This window comes from Hyla sarda, chromosome 5 (assembly GCF_029499605.1).
Source record: "Hyla sarda isolate aHylSar1 chromosome 5, aHylSar1.hap1, whole genome shotgun sequence".
Classification (NCBI taxonomy): domain Eukaryota; kingdom Metazoa; phylum Chordata; class Amphibia; order Anura; family Hylidae; genus Hyla; species Hyla sarda.
Window position 1 is genome coordinate 302,553,694 of NC_079193.1, and position 21,557 is coordinate 302,575,250.

The 21,557-nt window shown below is 45.6% G+C and overlaps 1 protein-coding gene across 5 annotated transcripts in view; it reads left to right on the forward strand.

The window, feature by feature from the left end:
- Window positions 1–21,557, forward strand: part of NCOA2 (nuclear receptor coactivator 2) — a 255,534-nt gene that overhangs the window by 6,886 nt on the left and 227,091 nt on the right. Inside the window, exon 1 of one of the 5 annotated variants that reach the window (XM_056522103.1) lies at window positions 8,738–8,766. The exons of the other annotated variants lie outside the window; for them this stretch is intronic. The gene's annotated coding sequence lies outside the window, so the exon portion shown is untranslated. Of the gene's footprint in view, window positions 1–8,737; window positions 8,767–21,557 lie in introns of those variants that run through there. 5 annotated transcript variants of the gene reach the window in all.

A 21,557-nucleotide genomic window follows, 5' to 3' on the forward strand; every position in this document is an offset into this window, starting at 1 on the left:
CATGCACAGTAAATGTTCGGCACTGCAGTGAGTAACTACACACAGCGCCGTACATTTACGGCATGGCTATGATGCAAGCGCAGGAGCTGCGCTTGCTTCATGTACGGTGGGTCCCGGCGGCTGTCAGCAGTCGGAGACCCACTGGCAATGGCGGATAATAGGGATCGCGCTGATGTCTGCCATTAACCCCTCAGATGCCGTGATCAATACAAAGGCGGCATTTTAAATGGCTGATCTGATCGCCCGCGACACCGCTGCGGAGATCAGATCAGCCAAGATGGCGGACGGAGGTCCCCTCACTTTCCTCTGCGGCCTTCCAGCAGACCAGAGCAGAGGATAGCCGATAATACTGGTCAGTGCTATGCCTATGCATAGTACTGACCAGTATTAGCAATCTGATGATTGCTATAAATAGTCCCTTAGTTGAAAGTTGAAAAAGCCCCTCCCCCAGTATGTAATCATGGGTATCATTTTAATAGTATTAACCCACAGAATAAAGAAAACATGTCATTTTTACCGTAAAGTTACCGTAAAGTGTAGAGTGTGAAAACAAAACCCTACTCCTCCCCTAGACATCTTATCCCCTATCCAAAGGATATCCGCCACTGGGGACCCCCGTGATCTCGGCTGCGGCACCCCACTGTCATCACTGAACAGAGCAAACTCGCTCTGTGCGTAATGATGGGCGATACAGGGGACGGAGCATCGTGACTTCATGAAGGAGAAAATTCTAAATCTTCATTTTGTTACAGGGATGAAAGGAGATAAATCCCACAAAAATTTGTAACCCAAACGCATATGTGTATGTAAAATGCTCTCTGGGTGCACTAGAGGGCTCAAAAGGGAAGGAGCGACAATGGGATTTTGGAGAGTGAGTTTTTCTTAAATGGTTTTTTGGGGGCATGTCACATTTAGGAAGCCCCTATGGTACCAGAACAGCAAAAATATACACATGGCATACTATTTTGGAAACTACACCCCTCAAGGCATGTAACAAGGGGTATAATGAGACTTAACACCCCACAGGTGTTTGACGACTTTTTGTTAAAGTCGGATGGGTAAATGATTTTTATTAAATTTTTTTCACTAAAATGCATTTCCCCCCCCCCCCCAAAAAAATTTTACATTTTTACATGGATAATAGGTGGAAATGCCCCCCAAAATTTGTAACCCCATTTCTTCTGAGTATGGAAATACCCCATGTGTGGAAGTCAAGTGCTCTGCTGGTGCACTACATTGCTCAGAAGAGAAGGAGCGCCATTGAGCTTTTTGAGAGAGAATTTGTTTGGAATGGAAGTCGGGGGCCATGAGCGTTTACAAAGCCAGTGTGCCTCCAACAATTGCATAACTACAAGTCCCAGCATGCCCTTCGGCTGTAAGTGCATGCTGAGAGTTGTAGTTTTGCAACAGCTGAAGGGACACTGGTTGCGAAACAGTTTGTTACCTAACTTAGTGTTTTGCAATTGGTGTGACTCCAGCTGTTGCAAACTGCATTTCCCAGCATGCACTGATAGACCGTACATGCTGGGAGTTGTAGTTTTGCAACAGCTGGAGGCACACTGGTTGCGAAACACTGAGTTAAGTAACAAACTCTGTGTTTTGCAACCAGTGTGTCTCCAGCTGTTGCATAAATACAACCCCCAGCATTCATGGTCAGCTAAAGGGCATGCTGGGAGTGTTAGTAGTATGCCTCTTGCGGTTGCATAACTACAAGTCCCAGCATGCTCTTCGGCTGTCCGTGCATTCTGGGGGCTGTAGCTTTTGCATCAGCTGGAGGCACACTGGTTGCAAAACACTGAGTTAAGTAACAAACTCTGTGTTTTGCAACCAGTGTGCCTCCAGCTGTTGCATAACTACAACCCCCAGCAAGCACAGACAGCCAAAGAGCATGCTAGGATTTGTAGTCTTGCAACTGCATGAGGTCCCCCCCCCCCCCCCCCCCCCCCTATGTGAATATAACAGGGTACACGGTCGGGTTTACAGTGAGTTTCTCACTGCAAGTTTGAGATGCAGCAAATTTTTCCATCGCAGCTCAAACTCCCAGCGGGAAACTCGCTGTAAACCCCCGCCCATGTGTATGTACCCTGCGACCGCCACACCCCCTCCCATAGACTTGTATTAAGAGGGCAGAGCCGTGACATCATGATGCTCCGGCCCCTGTATTGCCGTCAATACGCACAGAGCGAGTTTGCTCTGTGCGGTAATGACAGCGGGGTGCTGCAGCCGAGATAGCGGGGGTCTCCAGCGGCGGGACCCCCGCAATCGGACATCTTATCCCCTATCCTTTGGATAGGGGATAAGATGTCTGGGGGCGGAGTACCCCTTTAAGGGGTTTATATTGTTCTAAAGGGCTGGATTGGATAAGAGATTGCTCAGCATCCAAACTGATGCCCTATAAGTTTGCATTGATATGTGTCTTAATGGCCTGAGACATCCAGGCAGAGTATCTCCAGGTGACATGGTCAGGAGAAGAGATGTCAGTACCTGGTAAGTCTTCAGAATAGTCAGAAACGCCACAACTTTTTTCTAATTATTCTCCTCCATTACTTGGTAACTATCTGATCTGACAGGGATTTGAGCTCAACTGCGCAATTAACCCAAAAAACAAGAAACTAAAGTTTTCTTCTACTCCCTCCGGACCATAAGGTAAATCTGTGCTTAAAAAGCGAAACTTCAGATGTGAGTGTAGTTATAGGAGTCATACAGTCTGTAAAAAACGTATCCCCTCTCCGACCACTGAGACCCCCTGCGTTCTCCTGCCCAGCGCCCCAGCTCTTCTCACAGTACGATGTGGACGCCCCCTCCATGCATCTCTATGGGAGAGGCGGAGATACAACATTCGTGTATCTTTGGCTTTCTCATAGTGTCATGGAGGGGGGTGTCTGCCACCTCTTCCTGCGGATAGGGGATATGTTTTTTCTCTAGAACTCCTTTAACTCAAGTATCCACCACCTCTCATAAGTTCATGTTCACACTTGGTATAATTGTTGCTGAAATTTCAGCAACTATAAACTGGTTCCGTACATCTGGGTAGGTTTTATTTCTGCACCTTGTACATGGTTTTTGGTTTCCGGTTCTGAGGAGAATTCTGCTGTAGGCCAGTTTCACATTGATCTTGACATGTCAATTCTTTTGGCGGAATACTCGCAGAAATACATTGCAGTCTATGTCATCTTGGCTCCCATCTGATGCTATGTACTGGCTGCTTGTAATCTAGATACTGGGTAACTCCTTTGACTTCCTCAGTTAAAGGGGTTCTCCACCATAAGGTGATTTTAGTACGTACCTGGCAGACAGTAATGGACATGCTTAGGAAGGATCTGCGCTTGTCTTGGGGCTAAATGGCTATGTTGTGAGATTACCAGAACACTGTGGCTAGCTTTTTGTGCATCTGTATTTCCTGTTTGAGTTACCTTCTTTGCCTACAAATCCCATAAGTTTTCCTCCCGCCCACACATCAGTCACCCCACCCATTGAAACATAAATGAGCTTCATCCATTCAAAAGACCTGTGGTTTTCAATCAGGGTGCCTACAGCTGTTGCATTAGTTGCAGATTGATCTCTCCCCACCAAGCGATCGCTCCACCCATTGAAGCAGACAGGCTCCCTGTCAACAGCTGACTAGTGAGTCAGGTCTCGGCCGCATTACAAGCTGGGAAAAATCTTAGACAACAGTCATTTTGTATGCTGATAAAAATAAATATTGGGGTGAAAATCACAGAAGAATTGTGAGAAAACCATCACACGCAGGTACAGACTGGAATCTGATGTTTGCATATGCCATGAGTGTTGGTGTGGGGATACCCTTTTAAATATAAAGACCAGTGTTTCCCAACCAGTGTGCCTCCAGCTGTTGCAAACGCTGTCCGGGCATGCTGAGAGTTTTATTTTTGCAACAGCTGGAGGCACACTGGACGAGAGACACCAGTATAGAACGTGTGATTATTGATCAGAACAGAGGTGTCAGAACAATGAGTAGGGTCCATGGTATTCTATTATTTTTTATAAAAACAGAAAGGTGACTGACTCTTTACTATTGTCCAAATGAATAGAAAATAAAACAACTTTTCACTAGATTTTAGTTAAAACATTTCCTTTGTTTTGTACAGTATCTACAGCTGTTATGCAGACCCATGCGTCTCCATGGTAACAGACAACAAATAGACCCTATATAACCTGATCCTGCAGTCATACTCTCTTCCACCTGTCCCCTACTTCTGTCTAACCCACCAAATATACAGCGCTGGGGGAAAAGAGACCGCTGCAAAATGTATCCGTTTCTCTGGTTTTACTATTCATAGTTTTATGTGTTTGAGGGAAATGTTTTATTCTATAAACTACTGAGAACATTACTCCCAAATTCCAAATAAAATTGTTGTCGTTTTGTGGAGTTGGAGGAAATAACTACTGGGCAAAATAACCAGAAAAGATGCCCTGTTTTCAGAAAAAGAAAATAAAGAATACAAATGTAGATTTATTTTTCAACAACTAAATACTAATGTCCTAAGGCCTCCTATCCCGACCTCCTATCCCGACCTCCTATCCCGACCTCCTATCCCGACCTCCTATCCCGACCTCCTATCCCGACCTCCTATCCCGACCTCCTATCTCGTCCCCCATATCCCCACCTCCTATCTCGTCCCCCATATCCCCACCTCCTATCTCGTCCCCCATATCCCCACCTCCTATCTCGTCCCCCATATCCCCACCTCCTATCTCGTCCCCCATATCCCCACCTCCTATCTCGTCCCTCCTATCCCCACCTCCTATCCCGACCTCCTATCCCGACCTCCTATCCCGACCTCCTATCCCGACCTCCTATCCCGACCTCCTATCCCGACCTCCTATCCCGACCTCCTATCCCGACCTCCTATCTTGTCCTCTACATACATTTCCTGTAGATTTGCATGGGACTTTAAACAAAAACCCTGACCCTGGCCGAAACGTTGCCACCTATCATCTTCATCGTGACCTGAGTGCTGCTATCTTCTTTCTTGGATCAATAAAAGCTGGTGTTTTATTCCCAAAGTAAGGTGCCTAATAAAACACCAACTTTTATTGATCCAAGACCTACTTGTGCGGTGATTTTTGGACTTGTTATATATACAGTGACCCCTCGACCTACGATGGCCCCAACATATGATAGCCTCTCAGAGGCCATGGCATGTTGAAGGCAGCATCAACATACGATGCTTTGTATGTCGGGGCCATCGCATAAATGGCTATCCGGCAGCGCAGACTGCTTCAGCTGCCACCAGATAGCTGTTTACGGTGCCCCGTGTGGTCCGCTGACGATCACTTACCTGTCCTCGGGGCTCCGGTGCGTCCTCTTCGGGCTCCCCTCCATCGTCGGCGCTCTCCATCGTCATCATCACGTCACTGCGCACGCCGTCCTGTCATCCAATAGTAGCGGCGTCCGTAGCGACGTGAAGGAGGGGACGGAGAGCGCGGATGCTGGGGAAGCAGAGGCCTTGCCGGAGCGTCGGGAACACCCCAGGGACGCGGCGACAGCGATGGACGGCGACATCCCGGGCAGCGGTGACGGTCCGGTGCGGCGGGGACAGGTGAGTACAACTTCCTATACCAGTGGTCTTCAACCTGCGGACCTCCAGATGTTGCAAAACTACAACACCTAGCATGCCCGGACAGCCAACGGCTGTCCGGGCATGCTGGGCGTTGTGGTTTTGCAATATCTGGAGGTCCGCAGGTTGTAGACCACTGTCCTATACTTTCCATTGCACGGATCCCTCAACATACGATGGTTTCAACAAACGATTGTCCATTTGGAACGGATTACCATCGTATGTTGAGGGACCACTGTACATACAGTGATCCCTCAACTTACAATGGCCTTAACATACAATAGTTTCAACATTCATTGGTCTTTTCTGGACCATTGTAACTTGAAACCAGACTCAACATACAATGTACGGACAGTCCAGATCTGTGAAACATGTCAATGGCTGGAAGAACCGACCAATCAGAATGGGGATTTCACTGGTAAAACACCTGTATTACTGAAGTGCCTGCACTGACTGTCTGTCTGGTAGCGCCCCCTACAGTACAGCGAGGTACTACATGTTCTGTACTACTGTTCACCTGTGCCAGGGTTAGCTTCTCCTTTGGACACCAGCTGAGGACGGCTCCATGTTACTTTTTTAGGACACTGTGTGTACTGTCAGGACCCTGAAGAAGCTCCTGTCCTCTACATAGACAGTGATGACAGCTCCCAGCAGATCTTTATCACTTTTATATGTAAAGACTTGTTTTATCTGTATTAGTTATCTACTTATTTTTCTTTAATCCTTACTTTTTCCTATTTTTGGAGGACATTTTGGTGGCTTCAGAACCAATTACCAGGTTTCCATAGAGTTATGGTCTCAACATACAATGGTCGTCCTGAACCAATTAATATTGTAATTTGAGGGATCACTGTATGTATGTATGTATGTATGTATATATATATATATATATATATATATATATATATATTAATTACCGTATATACTCGAGTATAAGCCGAGTTTTTCAGCACGATTTTTCGTGCTGAAAACACCCCCCTCGGCTTATACTCGAGTGAACTCCCCCACCCGCAGTGGTCTTCAACCTGCGGACCTCCAGAGGTTTCAAAACTACAACTCCCAGCAAGCCCGGGCAGCCATCGGCTGTCCGGGCTTGCTGGGAGTTGTAGTTTTGAAACCTCCGGAGGTCCGCAGGTTGAAGACCACTGCGGCCTTCAACATCATCCAGCCCCCTCTCACCCCCTTTAGTTCTGAGTACTCACCTCCGCTCGGCGCTGGTCCGGTCCTGCAGGGCTGTCCGGAGAGGAGGTGGTCCGGTGGGATAGTGGTTCCGGGCTGCTATCTTCACCGGGGAGGCCTCTTCTAAGCGCTTCGGGCCCGGCCTCAGAATAGTCACGTTGCCGTGACAACGACGCAGAGGTGCGTCATTTGCGTCATTGTCAAGGCAACGCATCTATTCCGGGCCGGAAGCGCGGAGAAGAGGCGCCCCCGGTGAAGATAGCAGCCCGGACCACCTCCTCACCGGACCACCTCCTCACCGGACAGCCCTGCAGGACCGGACCAGCGCCGAGCGGAGGTGAGTACTCAGAACTAAAGGGGGTGAGAGGGGGGCTGGATGATGTTGAAGGCCGCAGTGGTCTTCAACCTGCGGACCTCCGGAGGTTTCAAAACTACAACTCCCAGCAAGCCCTGACAGCCGATGGCTGCCCGGGCTTGCTGGGAGTTGTAGTTTTGAAACCTCTGGAGGTCCGCAGGTTGAAGACCACTGAGGGCGAATGATGAGAAGAGGATGATGAAGGGGGGGTGTGGGGATGATGAAGGGGGGTGGGGATGATGAAGGGGGGGGGGGGGTGTGGGATGATTACAAGGGGATGATGAAGGGGGGATGTGTGGGATGATAAGGGGATGATGAAGGGGGGATGTGTGGGATGATAAGGGGATGATGAAGGGGGATGTGTGGGATAAGGGGATGATGAAGGGGGGATGTGCGGGATGATAAGGGGATGATGAAGGGGGGATGTGTGGGATGATAAGGGGATGATGAAGGGGGGATGTGTGGGATGATAAGGGGATGATGAAGGGGGGATGTGTGGGATGATGACAAGGGGATGATGATGAGGATGTTAATGACGGGTCTGGATGATGACAGGGGGGGATGAGGTATTTCCCACCCTAGGCTTATACTCGAGTCAATAACTTTTCCTGGGATTTTGGGTTGAAATTAGGGGTCTCGGCTTATACTCGGGTCGGCTTATACTCGAGTATATACGGTAGTGTTTTTTTTTTAAATGTTATGCCAAGACTAAGTGTACAAGAGACCCGAAACTCGTTGGCTTATCTTGTCTTATATTACATATTGTTCATCTGGATACTTGAATAAAGTTTCCCGTTTTTGTGGCACCTACGAGTTGGAACCTAATTCTTTCGGTTGGGTTTCCACTACATTGGTGCTCCCGTTAGTTGTATTCATCTGCATCCTTCTGAAAACAGACAAAGGCTGCTCAGGCATGCTGGGAGTTGTAGTTTTGCAACAGCTGGTGACACCCTGTTTGGAAAACACTGTTGTAGTGTAATTTTCACCTCAACGGCCTGGCTGAGCGTGCGGGGGGATCAGGTTACATGCACAATCAGAGCCTGATCCTAATGTTTCCAGCAGATCTGTCCTGTGATTGTACAGTATGTCACAGCACTGGACGGGGACGTCACATGCAGACGTGTGTGTGTGCATGGGAGGGATCCAGTTATATGGCTGAATGCCTTATCGCCTCACACTGCATAAATATTTCATGGAAAGCTTTACTTTAATGTAGGCAACTAGTGGCTTTTACTTCAGATCCCTGCGTGGCCTATATAGCACTTAGTAGAATATTGCAGCTATTCTGTGCGTGAATACGTTTTGTTTAAATTTTTGGGGAAAAGAAGACGTAAAAAACAAAAAACAAATCACATATTCTACAATGTCATCAAATCCTTCATTATGTTACTAACAAGAGACATCCAGTATGGTTGTTGTTACTCCTTACATAGGGGGAGATTTATCAAAACCTGTCCAGAGGAAACGTTGCCCAGTTGCCCTTAGCAACCAATCAGATCGCTGCTTTCAATTTGCAGAGGCCTTGTTAAAAATGAAAGAAGCAAGCTGATTGGTTGCTATGGGCAACTGGGCAATTATTCCTCTACACGTGTTTTGATGAATCTCCCCCCTATAGAGTCTAAGGCCCAGATTTATCAAAGAATGTCTACGGTAGAGCTATTGTCCCACGTTTATTTGGGTGGTGGGTTTGACTAGTGTCTATCTTATTTATCAAGAAGTTGCAGCAGGATGATGAATTTTGCGCAGCTCTACTGTGGTGGGAAAAGCTCTACCACATACACTTTATCTAGACGCTTGTGAGGGAGGGAAGTAGACACTTTCCCGGGTCCTGAATTTGGCAGGTTTGGTGTTTTTATTTACTTTCACAGAACTGCCGGGACATTTTTACTTGCATTTTAGACGCTACAATCAAATTTGATTGCGGTGTCTAAGGGGTTAAAGCTGGGCATCACCGTGATCAGTGATGTCTGGCATTAGAGATGGGTCCTGGTGGCAGATAGCCGCCAGGACCACCCAGCTATGACCTGCACTCAGCTCCTGAGCACGTGTCGTAGAAGGGGAGTGGGACGCTGTTGTCAACAAGGGGTTAAAGGTTGAATTGCGGAAGGTCGAAGTGATTCTCACGTGTACTGGTAGGGGGTGTAGCTTTGTGCCTAAAAAAAAAAAAAAAAAAAAGTACATTTGTGCACAAAATAGCAACTTTTGACAAAAGTCGCAAATGATAAATACGTGACCACTGCATGGTCAAAAAGAAAGTCCTACTGGTAGGTAAAAAGAGTGAAACTGTCTATATCAGTGGTTCTTAACCTTGTTGGAGGTACTGAACCCCACCAGTGTCATATGCCCATTCACCGAACCCCTCTTAATTGGAAAAATAAAATATGATTTTTTTTCAAATTCCAAACATAGGAGGTATATATTTAAGTATATATTTATACATAGGTGCACAAAATGAACAAAACCACGAAAACATAATTTTCACACAAAAATATAATGAATATTTACTGCAAATCAGTGTGACTTCTGCTGTTGTCTTTCAGAGACCAGTTCAGAAATGCGCGGCTTTACCTTGGCAAGTGCCACTCTCATGTCATTAGGCAGGCAGTGTTCCCCCCACATTAGGCAGGCAGTGTTCCCCCCACATTAGGCAGGCAGTGTTCCCCCCCCCCCCACATTAGGCAGGCAGTGTTCCCCCCCCCCCCACATTAGGCAGGCAGTGTTCCCCCCCCCCCCCCACATTAGGCAGGCAGTGTTCCCCCCCCCCCCACATTAGGCAGGCAGTGTCCCCCCCCCCCCCACATTGGGCAGGCAGTGTTCCCCCCCACATTGGGCAGGCAGCGTTCCCCCCCCCCCCACATTGGGCAGGCAGCGTTCCCCCCCCCACATTAGGCAGGCAGCGTTCCCCCCCCCCCCCACATTAGGCAGGCAGCGTTCCCCCCCCCCCCCACATTGGGCAGGCAGCGTCCCCCCCCCCCACATTGGGCAGGCAGCGTTCCCCCCCCCCCCCCACATTGGGCAGGCAGCGTTCCCCCCCCCCCCCACATTGGGCAGGCAGCGTTCCCCCCCCCCCCCCACATTGGGCAGGCAGCATTCCCCCCCCCACATTAGGCAGGCAGCGTTCCCCCCCACATTAGGCAGGCAGCGTCGTCGTCCCCCCACATTAGGCAGGCAGCGTTCCCCTCACATTAGGCAGGCAGTGTTCCTCCCACATTATGTAGGCCAGTGGTCTTCAACCTGCGAACCTCCAGATGTTGCAAAACTACAACTCCCAGCATGCCCGGACAGCCAACGGCAGTCCCGGCACTCTGGGAATTGTAGTTTTGCAACATCTGGAGGTCCCCAGGTTGAAGACCACTGATGTAGGCAGTGTTCCCCCACAGACATACAGCCTCAAGCTATATACAGTGTATGGCTGGAGGCTGTATGCCTGTGTACTGCCCACTTCATATAGCATTAGGTCTCAGGACCGGTGGTTGGAGCGCCGAAGATGACGTGCCGCTGGTCACTTGCCAAGCTGGCCATCGCGCGTCTTCCTCCTTCTCTATCCTCCGGTCCTCGGCGCCTTTGTTTCCATGGGCGCAGTGACGTCCCAGCGTGCGCTATGTCCCGGCGGCCCTACGTTTTTAAACAACGCAGGGCCGCAGGGAGTTAATAAGTGATGGGGGGGGGGGGAATTGCCCCGTCGCTACAGGGCAAGCAAACACCGGCTCTGCTCAGGGCCCCGGGCCAGCTCGGGGCCCCAAGCAATTGCTTGGTTTGCCTGTCCTGTTGCGACCTCCCCCGCTGAACCCCCGGGACTGACTCACCGGACCCCTGGGGTTCGATCGAACCCAGGTTAAGAACCACTGGTCTATATCAAAAGACGCATAAAAGTCGCTAAATATGCTGCTTGCGCCTGAGCTGCGCCAAGACATAAACAAAAAAAAAAATCTCTAAAAGCCATGATAAATCTCCCCCCTCAGGGTCTATTCACACGGCAGAATTCCCGCTTGCGGAATTCTGCCTCAAATTAAAGCCCATAGACTTCTATGGGATTCCGCACTCCCATTCACACTTCTGAATTTCCGCTTGCGGAAATTCAGAAGTGTGAATGGGAGTGCGGAATCCCATTAGAAGTCTATGGGCTTTATTTAGAGGTGGAATTCTGCAAGCGGGAATTCTGCCGTGTGAATAGACCCTTAGATGGCCTCTATTACTCCTCCTGAAAATGTATGAATAAATAGACAACCATGTGTGAAAATATTAACATGCAGTTGTCTATCTTGTTTCCAGGAGTAATAACAGAGAAACAGCAATGTGCAGTGTTAAAAGAAAAGATGCTCCAAAATAGTTATATTTGTATTCCTTTTTTTAATTTAAATTTTACATAGTAAGCTGCTTCTGCCTGCATCAAACACGAATATGTGACCTTGTGTCTCCTTGGCCATAAATTCTTGCTAACAATTTGTAAATAATAATGATGATAAAATAATGAATTTCCCATCCATGGTGAGTAGCAGCTCTCGGGCCTGATGGGGTGTTTGGTTATTGACTTGTGTTTTATTCCCATGTGCAGCGCAGTTCACACCTGTCTCCGTTCTCTATTATACAGACATCTGCTGCCATGTATGCTTCATTATCTCAGCCCCTTCCAGGGTTTTCGGAAGAGTTGTGGCTTCAGGTTACATGACATCATGTTGGATATAAGGCTGCGTTCACACTTACACTAAATATTGCCAATCCGTTCCGCCGTTCCCCCATATGTAGCCGTCAGCGCAGCATCTGCTAGGATCACGCAGTGGTACTATTCCTCTGTTAGGCCTTGTTCAGTTTGATGCAGTTTTTTTTTTTTTTTGCATGATGCGGCCGTCTCCTTTTATAATCTTAAAGGGGTTGTCCATGAATCGAAAAACAGAGCCAGTTTCTTTCAAAAACCTCTTCCCGTCCGTCTCCAGCTTGGGTGTGGCTCTGAAGCTCAGTTCCATTGAAGTGAATGGAGCCAAGTTGTTATACCACATCCAACCTGGAGACAGGGAGCATTTTTTGGAAGAAATTCTCATTTTGTCCATGCCTGGATAACCCCTTTAAATTTGTTATCCTATTATAACTTATTACTTTTACACAGGATATGTAATACATATGATTGGACGAGGGGGCACTCCCTCCATCTGGAAAAGAAAAGGTTTAGTCTAAAGGGGCGACACGCCTTCTTTACCGTGAGGACTGTGAATTTATGGAACGGTCTACCTCAGGAACTGGTCACAGCAGGAACAATTAATAGCTTTAAAACAGGGTTAGATACATTCCTGGAACAAAATAACATTTATGCTTATGCAGAATTATAAAACTACATCCCTTCCCCTTATCCGCTTACACCCTTCCCTTCAATTCCCTCGTTGGACTTGATGGACGTATGTCTTTTTTCAACCATACTAACTATAATTGGTGGTGGTAGTGGGAATGAATGAGGCGCACGTTGCCATACAATGGCTGTAACTGTGGTAGAAACTTTTTGGACATTTTAAGAAATGTTCTCAGTTTTTAGTTAATATTGTGAATTGAGATGTAGTATAGGTTCTCCACATAACACAACAACTTGTATTATTTATATGTATAGTCTTCCTATGACTTGATTAGTGTAGGTATATGCTACTTTTTATTCAGTGGGCTAAAAGTGATTGTATGCTGTAGTTTGATTTTTATTTTTCCAGTGACATGTATTTTGGTTTTTTACTTTGATAGAAAAGTTTGTTTGTATACTGCTTGTTTTTCACAGGAAGTGTGGCATATTTTACACTTGTTTGTTCCTCTTGTGGCTGATGCTGGTTGGTGGCTTCTGACCATAATTATCAAAGGGAACCCATCATCCGTTTTGTGGTGCAATGGCAAATGTGCACGGGAGAAGCCGCTGAGGACTGCCTCAATTACTCGAAGGCCCTATTACTTGCCTACTATTCAAAGGGTACCCCTTTTAACCAGGGCTGTGGAGTCGGTAGATAAATGTTCCGACTCCGCAGTTTTTTGTACTTCCGACCCCAACTCAGACTCCTCTGTATTAATGTTATCTTTTTGTGTGCTGATCTGCTGCTGAAGATAGGGCAGTGGGGGGATTCAGGAAGGGGCATTTATTATAAAACATGATTTCCCTAGTAGAATCCCATAGTCATGTTTAAAGTTTAAGCTAACAATCGGAGTTTACAAGATTTTATAGCCTTAGCTGAATGGCAGCAGTTTTTCCAATGGTTTACAGCTGCAGCCTTGAACTATTGACCCTCCATTCCCTTCACTTATACAAGTGTCTCTAGTCCTGCAAAAAACATATTTCCTTAACCCCTTATCAGTGAGAGGCTAGGTTACCCATGGGTTCCCTGTAACAGCAGAACACAACACTATGAAAGTATAAGTATTGCCGCTCCTAATTGTGCGTTGCGTGCCATATAGTAAAGCACATGAAAAGCATGCTTCTTCACAGTCACTTAACGTGTTCGTTTTGCGGTTACGTGAGGCACTGCATGCATTGGTCTTTATTCTTACAGTAGAGAAGTCATTAATTATAACTTTTTGTGAATTGGGACATTTAAACTTGCTTTTTTTTTTTTATTCCAATCTAAATTTAGTAGGAGTCGGTGCATTGTACCCAAAATTTCGTCCGACTCCTCGACTCCACAGCACTGCCTTTAAAGGGTCACTCTCATTAAAAGAAATTTTTGCTATTGCACTCCTTATGGTAAATAAAAAATATTTCTAATGTACTTAGTTTTCTATGTTTTATTTGTGCTTAAAAAAGCTCAAGAGCACATTTCCCCCATCTTATACACAGACTTAGGACCAAGTTCCAAACACAGAAAGTGCAGCCTGGAGTGCTGAGGGGGGGGGGGGGGGAGGGAGGGAGGGGGTTGTCCAGCCTGATACAATCATAGCTCCACTCACACTTAACTGCCATATGCTGTTGGTTGGACCCCCCCCCCCCCCTCAGCACTCCAGGCTGCACTTGCTGTGTTTGGACCTTGGTCCTAAGTCTGTGTAGAAGATGGGGGAAATGTGCTCTTGAGCTTTTTTAAGCACAAATAAAACATAAAAAACTTCATTTTTTTTAAACAAAGTACATTAGAAATATTTTTTATTTACCATAAGGAGTGCAATAGCAAAAATTAGTTTTAATGAGAGTGACCATTTAACTATGTTGGGCAGAAAAAAAATGAAGAGAGATTCCCTTTAAAGGGGTACTCCGCTGCTCAGCATTTGGAACAAAATGTTCCGAACTTTCCTGGGAGCTCATGATGTCATAGCCCCACCCCCTCATGACATCACGCCCCGCCTCCTCACTGCATTGAGGGGGCGGGGCATGGTGTCACGAGCTCCTGGCACCGGCTCTAAGCACTTGGAACCTTTTTTTAACCAAATGCTGAGCAGCGGAGTACCCCTTTAAGAGACGTGATTAAGATGCCAGACGTAAGCTGGATTTTTCTCCTCTGATAAAATAAGTTAAAGGTTGTATGGGGGAAAAATTGAATAACACTTTAATTTGGGTTAGCTGGTGGATAGGATTTTATGGAACTGTTGGGAGTTCCTCTTAAAGGGACCCCGTCACATTGTGCATGCTGTCCATTCTGCAGACGTCATGTTATAGAGCAGGAGGAGCTGGGCAGATTGATATATAGTTTTGAGGCAAAAGTTTCCGGATAACCTGTCATTTATTGATGTAAATTTGCTCATTCTGGGTGATGTAGTCATGTGGGTGGCCCTACTCAGTGATTGGCAGCTGTGCCAAAATGCATTTGGGGCACTTTATTATTTATAATAACATGGACAACCCCTTTTTATTATTTGGTCCAAATTTCCAATGCGTGGAAGAAAGAGAGATTTCTTAGGCTAGGTTCAGACTGCGGAATCTCCAGACGGAAAATTTCCATCTAGAGATTCCAAGTGCAGCCAGCACTGACTGAATCAGTCGGCACTAAGACCATGCGGACATTGCAGTCCCCATTAGACTGCAATGTGTTCCGCGAGTATATCTGCCTGAAGAATGAGCATGCCATTCTTTTCTTTTTGGAACACAGTGCTCTCTGCTGATATCTCTGTCCATTTTAGGAACTGTCCAGAGTAGGAGAAAATCCCCATAGCAAACATATGCTGCTCTGGACAGTTCCTAAAATGGACAGAGATGTCAGCAGAGAGCACTGTGTTCCAAAAAGAAAAGAATATCCTCTGTAGTATTCAGCTAATAAGTACTGGAAGGATTAAGATTTTTTAATAGAAGTAATTTACAAATCAGTTAATTTAAAAAGAAAAAGTTTTCCACCGGAGTACCCCTTTAAAGCCGGTGAGGTTTCTCTGGGTATGCTATAAGCAGCCAAAATTTTCTTTGGTGGATTTTGTTGTAAGTTTTTTCATCCTTCAAATTTTTTATTTTTTTTTACTCCGAATTTATTTATTTACAAGTGGTCAGTAATTGGCTAAGTGTGCAGTTACTGCAGGGTCTACCCTTCACAGGGGCCAGGGAGCAGCGGTGAGTAATGGGGACTGGAAGACATCAAAATGCCAGCTGTGTGGGGATTTGGGCAGGTAAGTATCACTACATTTTTATTTGTATATCACTTTCAATTTTTTTGTGGAATACCCCTTATGGGTATGTTCACACGTGCATATTTTCTGCTGCAGAGCTGCTTTAGCAGATTTTGCTACCCATTGAAGTCAATGGGCAGCAAAATTTGCAGAAGCAGATCTGCAGCAGAAAATATGCACGTGTGAACATACCCTAAGGATACATTCACACATACAGGATCTGCTGCATATTTTTAATCAGCTGCACAAAATGTGCAGTGAAAATGTGCAGCAGATCCTGTAGGGGGCTGTTCACATGTACAGTATTCTGCACATATTTGATGAGAATATTTACAGCTGTGTTCAGTCATTTAGTTTACATTGAAAGCTGCAGCATAAAATCCTGCGTACCAGGATACACCCTTAAGGGTGCGTTCACACGTGCATATTTTCTGCTGCAGATTTGCTTCAGCAGATTTAACTGCCCATTGAAGTCAATGGGCAGCAAAATATGCAGCAGCAGATCTGCAGCAAAGATATGTGCGTGTGAACCCTTACAGTGTCACCCTAAGTGTCACACTTACAGTATCCTACGCAGGATTTGAAGCTGCAGATTTTATGCTGCAGATTTCAATGTAAACTAATTGTCTGAATACAGCTTCAAATCCTGTGCATTAAAGGGGTATTCTGGGCAAAAATATTTTATCCCCTTATCAAAAGGATATGGAATAAGGTTTCTGATCGTGGGGGGGCTGAGACCCCCCCGCGATCTCCCTGCAGCACCCGAATTCTATGCGGGGACTGCGTCTCTAGTTTCGGAAGCCTTCGAAACTATAGACGCAGTCCCCGCATAGAATGCGCGTGCTGCAGGGAGATCGGGGGGGGGGGGGGGGGGGTCTCAGCAGTTGGCCCCCCGCCATCAGACATCTTATCCCCTATCCTTTGGATAAGGGGATAAAATATTTTTGCCCGGAATACCCCTTTAAATATGCACAAGATACTGTACATGTGAATACACCCTTTACGGTACATTCACACGTGCAGTATTTGCAGCGTATTTGGCTGCAGTTTTTTTTTTGCAGCAGGTTTTGATACCGATTAAAGTCAGTGGGTAGCAAAATCAGCTGCAGAAAATCTGCAGCAAAATAATGCACGTGTGAACGTACCCTTAAACAGGACAGAAAAAGAAGCCTGCGTTAAATCCTGTTGCATCCTGTAAATTTACCCAACATAAAAAGCCCAAGCCTTAGAGATGGGAATTGTAGGCGAGATCTGCACCATACATTTAATGCTTGTAACATATGTGTGCCTTTGGGCATCATTGTGCTTGCTTATTCTTGGGCTGATGTGAAAATGGAGCGTAGCCCTTGTTGGCGGGATGTGATTGACAGAGCCCATTACCCGGAGCGGCTCATTCACACGCCCCTGCATTTTCTCACCACACACTTTGTTCTCTGTCTTTTGTAATGTGGCATGCTTGAGGATTTGAATGCAAGTGAGCAAACCATTCACCTGCTGAATATTAGAAGGAATCCCCCTGCCAGGGGCCCACAGTTTATTTTCACACTATGGGAAAATAGGCGGCCTGAACTAACCCCCTACCAAATTATTATTATTATTATTTTTTTACAGTGATTACCGTATTTCTCGCCGTATAAGACGCACTTTTTCTTCCCCAAAACTGGGGGGGGGGGAAAAGTTGGTGCATTTTATACGGCGAATACACATTAAAACCGGCAGTCCCTGCAGCATTCAACGGCCGGGACCCGCGGCTAATACAGGACATCACCGATCGCGGTGTATGTCCTGTTTTAACCCTTCAGACACGGCGATCAAAGCTGACGGCCGCGTCTGAAGCGAAAGTGACACTAACCCGGCTGCTCAATCGGGCTGTTCGGGAGCGCCGCGGTGAAATCGCGGCGTCCCAAACAGCTTACAGGACACCGGGAGAGACCTTACCTGCCTCCTCTGTGTCCGATCGGCGAATAACTGCTCCGTGCCGGGATCCCCTGCATGGGCGGCGCTCTCCTTCGTCGTCGTCGCGCATGCCGTCCCGTCATCCAATAGGAGCGGCGTGCGTAGCGACGTGATGGCGGCGACGGAGAGCGAGGTTCCCGGGCAGCATAGACGTTCCGGAGCGACGGGGTCACCCCGGGGACGCGGCGACAGCGATGGAAGGCGACATCCAGGGCAGTGGTGACCGGTCCGGAGCGGCGGGGACACAGGAGTAATGCCTCCTATACCAGTGGTCTCCAACCTGCGGACCTCCAGATGGTGCAAAACTACAACTCCCAGCATGCCCGGACAGCCGAAGGCTGTCCGGGCATGCTGGGAGTTGTAGTTTTGCAACATGTGAAGGTCCTCAGGTTGAAGATCACTGTCCTATACTTTACATTGTATTTGGTTCAGAATCTTTATTTTCTAGATTTTTATGCTTTAAAATTGGGAGCGCCTTATATGACGAAAATACGGTAATTTAAATTCCATATTTCAGTAATCTGGTGCGTGATTCGTTGCCTACAGGTAGTTCACCTCTTTAAACAGAAGTAAAGGCCGGTGCGCGGTCTCTGACCTCGTATATCCGCGATAATTGTATAATACAACACAATACAGCCTCATGCACATGACTGTTACATGGTTGTACTATTTACAAGCTTTACCCAGTCACCCGTACACTTCCAAGGGGCCAAACTCTACCTGTCTATGGCTCAAACCTCATTCACATTTCGGTGAGAAAACGTCCCACAAAAATGTCTCTTATGAACTTGGGGGGGGGGGGGGGGGACACACAAAATGTAAATAAGCATGTAAGAATGAAAAATATAAAGTACAAAAAAAAAAAAAAAAAAAAAAAAAACAACAACAAATGTTCCAAATTACACTTCTTATATGAATCTCCTATAAAATTATGAACATAAGGGAAAGAGGGATACAATTTAAAACATTATTTTGCAACCCATTTGTGCTAATAATAGTAATAACCTATTATTATCATCATCATCATAATACAAAAGTTAAAATAAGACACCCATTTGTGTGTTTTTTGTTTTGTTTTGTTTTTTAACATCTTTCCCTTTGATATCACAAAAAATAAAAATGATGTAAACATGAGCAAAAATGATTTAGCTAATAAAGAAAACTCTTTATAAATTCAAATCTACTATAAAAAATGATCAGAAAATGTGTCTGATCCAGAAGTGGTGGAAGAAGCCCGGTCCTGAAGTGGTTATGGTCCCCATACGTCTTCGTGAAACCATAGCTGACCTTGATTTATGTGAAGGGTTACTTTTAGTATTCTATAGGTTACATTTGCAGTCCCTATTTTTATTTTTATTTTTTCTGTATTTTATCTAAGTTAAAGGGGTATTCCGGGCAAAAACATTTTAGCCCCTATCCAAAAGGATAGGGGATAAGATGTCTGATTGCAGGGGGCCCGCTGCTAAGACCCCCCCACGAACTCCCTGCAGAACCCGCATTCTTTGCGGCTGCTGAATCTCCAGTTCCGGAAACTACTGGGTTTTTCCGGGACAGGGGACGTGACGTCACGCCAAGCCCCCTCCATTCCTGTCTATATCCCATTGACAGGAATGGAGGGGGCGTGGCGTGGCGTGACGTCACGTCCCCTGTCCCGGAAACCCGGAAGTTTCCGAAACTGGAAATTCAGCACCCGCATAGAATGGGGGGGGGGGGGTGTCTTAGCAGTTGGACCCCCACAATCAGACATCTTATCCCCTATCCTTTAGATAGGGGTTAAAATGTTTTTGCCCGGCATACCCCTTTAAATATGTGTGCGTGTGTGTGTGTGTGTGTGTTTGTGTGTGTGTGTGTTTGTGTGTGTGCGTGTTTGTGTGCGTGTTTGTGTGTGTTTGTGTGCGTGTTTGTGTGCGTGTGTGTGTGCGTGTTTGTGTGCGTGTTTGTGTGCGTGTGTGTGCGCGTGTGTGTGTGCGCGCGCGTGTGTGTGTGTGTGTGTGTGTGTGTATATATAGAGATTTTTACTATCAGTAACAGGGTCCTATACCATGGTACACATTAGTGAATGAAAATCCAGCTTAGTAGATTGCACATTGTGGTTGTGCACATACTGTAGTGGGTGTGCGGTTTCACCATTCACATTTTGTACTGTACCACCCACCTGAGACGGTTTTTCCATTGACTTGCTGCAATATTTATAGATAATGCATTATCCATTAGTGAAAGCAGCGGCAAGGACTGCAGTGTCCCAGCCAGACCTCACTGCATGTTCCCACTGGGCGGGTGGGAGAGACCTCTGCTCTGATCGCACTTTTCATTTATTATTTAACAAGAGGGATAAGACGGAGTTGGTTTCCTGGACTAAATTTGTAACGGAGGAAAATAAGGAAACTATTGGTGTGTGGTATCCAGAGAACAGTAAATGGCTTCCGGTTTTTTGTTCCCTGTGACCTTGAAATAAAACTTTTATGCAGAAGGTTTTTTTTTTTTTGGAAAGCCTCTTCAGTGTTTAATACCTTTCTTGTTACAATTCTTCTCCATCTTCTAAACCTGTAAAAGGTCCCATTCATTTCTATTGTGATTATTACTCAACATTGCTGCAGAACTATACGACTAGCAAAGCGGTGTGGAAAAATAATGCCTTACTTAGCTGTAAGTCACACTTGGCAAATTTTTTTGTAATCTAATAAAATTCCATACTTTGTATCCTTTATGTCTTTATTTATTTATTTTTCTTTTTCTGAAAAATTGCTGTATTATCCAAGTGCCCGGTTTCTTTGTACACAGAGCAAACGTCGCTCTATGAAATACCGGTGATGGCCGTTTCATGGTTAGGGTGGGTTCACACCACAATTTTGCTATATGGTTTCGGCATCCCGTTTCATAAAAAAAACAAAAAACTTATGCAACCGTACAGAAAGCCGTGCCCATAGATTTTCCATTTAAAACCGTATGCACCATAATGTATTCGGTAGTCTCCGTTTTTCAAACCGTACGGTTTTTAACTTTTTTTTTTTCCAGACAGAAAACGTTGCTGTATTAAACCATGTACGTTTTTTTTTTTTTAACATGGGAGTCAATGGGAACCGTACAGAACCGTATGTGCGTATGGTTCCATCTGGTTTTCACCATACGGTTTTTGACTTTGCATAGTTTTTTTTCTTGGAATTTCAATCAAACAAGTGAAACTTTTATTCATAATGGAGTGAAAAGTTCAAAACGTATGTTTTTTTTTTTTCTTAAAAAACTGATGCAACCAGACATCATTTTTCATACAGTATACGGTTTTAACCATACAGATAAAAATTTGTACACACGTTTTGATACAGTTTAGTCAGGTTTTGAGTATTCTGTTTTTTTTGTTTGTTTTTAATGAAAAACCTGATACGGGAACTGTATTGCAAAAACGTGGTGTGAACCCAGCCTTTGCCTGTTTTTTTTTTTTAGCTTTTGAGACAAAAAAAAATTGGGCTTAGGTTCTGTCCGTTTTGCATCCTGTACGGTTTTCAGTTTTTTTTTCCCCTTACCCTAATCCGTAGTCTACCACGGTTTTTGGTCCGGGTGAAAAACTGTATTAAACCTTATACGTTTTTTTTTTTAACATGGGAGTCAATGGGAACCGTACAGACCTGTATGTGCGTACGGTTCCATCCGGTTTTCACCATACAGTTTTTGACTTTGCACAGTTTTTTTTCTTGGACTTTCAATCAAACAAGTGAAACTTTATTCAAAATGGAGTGCAAAGTTAAAAACGTATGCGTATTTTTCTTACAAAACGGATGCAACCGGACATCAGTTTTCAAACCATATACGGTTTTCAACTGTATATGGGTTTAAATTTGTACAAACATTTTTATACAGTTTAGTCCGGTTTTGAGGAATCCATTTTTCATCAAAAACCTGATACAGGAACTGTATTGCAAAAACGTGGTGTGAATGCAGCCTAA